General features: G+C 61.6%; 1 protein-coding gene across 1 annotated transcript in view; it reads right to left on the bottom strand.

Moving 5' to 3' along the window:
* LOC108793418 (protein ABHD14A-like) overlaps window positions 1-1,832 on the bottom strand; it is a 12,025-nt gene that overhangs the window by 5,322 nt on the left and 4,871 nt on the right. The window lies entirely within an intron of this gene.

The raw sequence follows: 1,832 nt of genomic DNA, 5'->3' as shown, positions 1-1,832 counted from the left end.
GTCCCATAGAGTGGAGGGGCCCCCCTACACGTCCCATAGAGTGGAGGGGCCCCCCTACACGTCCCATAGAGTGGAGGGGCCCCCCTACACGTCCCATAGAGTGGAGGGGCCCCCCTACACGTCCCATAGAGTGGAGGGGCCCCCCTACACGTCCCATAGAGTGGAGGGGCCCCCCTACACGTCCCATAGAGTGGAGGGGCCCCCCTACACGTCCCATAGAGTGGAGGGGCCCCCCTACACGTCCCATAGAGTGGAGGGGCCCCCCTACACGTCCCATAGAGTGGAGGGGCCCCCCTACACGTCCCATAGAGTGGAGGGGCCCCCCTACACGTCCCATAGAGTGGAGGGGCCCCCCTACACGTCCCATAGAGTGGAGGGGCCCCCCTACACGTCCCATAGAGTGGAGGGGCCCCCCTACACGTCCCATAGAGTGGAGGGGCCCCCCTACACGTCCCATAGAGTGGAGGGGCCCCCCTACACGTCCCATAGAGTGGAGGGGCCCCCCTACACGTCCCATAGAGTGGAGGGGCCCCCCTACACGTCCCATAGAGTGGAGGGGCCCCCCTACACGTCCCATAGAGTGGAGGGGCCCCCCTACACGTCCCATAGAGTGGAGGGGCCCCCCTACACGTCCCATAGAGTGGAGGGGCCCCCCTACACATCCCATAGAGTGGAGGGGCCCCCCTACACGTCCCATAGAGTGGAGGGGCCCCCCTACACATCCCATAGAATGGAGGGGCCCCCTACATGTCCCATAGAATGGAGGGCCCCCCTACATGTCCCATAGAGTGGAGGGGTCCCCCTACATGGCCCATAGAGTGGAGGGGCCCCCCTACACGTCCCAGAGTGGAGGGGCCCCCCTACACGTCCCATAGAGTGGAGGGGCCCCCCTACACGTCCCATAGAGTGGAGGGGCCCCCCTACACGTCCCATAGAGTGGAGGGGCCCCCCTACACGTCCCATAGAGTGGAGGGGCCCCCCTACATGTCCCATAGAGTGGAGGGGCCCCCATACATGTCCCATAGAGTGGAGGGGGCCCCCTAACACGTCCCATAGAGTGGAGGGCCCCCCGTACATGTCCCATAGAATGGAGGGGCCCCCTACATGTCCCATAGAGTGGAGGGGTCCCCCTAAATGTCCCATAGAGTGGAGGGGCCCCCCTACATGTCCCATAGAGTGGAGGGGCCCCCCTACATGTCCCATAGAGTGGAGGGGCCCGCCTACATGTCCCATAGAGTGGAGGGGCCCCCATACATGTCCCATAGAGTGGAGGGGCCCCCATACATGTCCCATAGAGTGGAGGGGCCCCCCAACATCTCCCATAGAGTAGATTTGACCCCATAAATGTCACAGAGTAGGAGGGACCCCCATACATCACACATAGGGTAGAGGGGACCCCATATATCTTACATAGAGTGGAGGGGCCCCCATACATCTCACACAGTGGAGGGGCCCCCATACATCTCACACAGTGGAGGGGCCCCCATACATCTCACATAGGGTGGAGGGGTCCCCATATATTTTACATGTAGTGGAGGGGCCCCCATACATCTCACAGCTCTGAACATTGTGGAGCCAACCTGGCAGAGCATCGCCCATCACACCATCACCAAACCCCAAACCTCAGAATTGCCGTAAGAAGTCCGGGGTCACTCTGTCATCGTTCCCCCCAAAACACGGTGACCCCCCTGTGCTTGTCGGACCTCCGTCCAGAAAATAAATACAATTTCGGGGTGGCGGCCCCGGTAGTGAATCCCGGGCTGTCTTGGCCAAGGGAGGAGCCAATAAACCCTTTCCATATATCTAAATGTGAGTAAGAAAGTCACCGGCTC

The sequence above is a fragment of the Nanorana parkeri genome, unplaced genomic scaffold (genome assembly GCF_000935625.1).
Source record: "Nanorana parkeri isolate BGI_ZX_2015 unplaced genomic scaffold, ASM93562v1 scaffold748, whole genome shotgun sequence".
NCBI classification, from domain to species: domain Eukaryota; kingdom Metazoa; phylum Chordata; class Amphibia; order Anura; family Dicroglossidae; genus Nanorana; species Nanorana parkeri.
The sequence above is the reverse complement of the archived record's forward strand: the minus strand, read 5'-3'. Positions and strand labels throughout refer to the sequence as shown.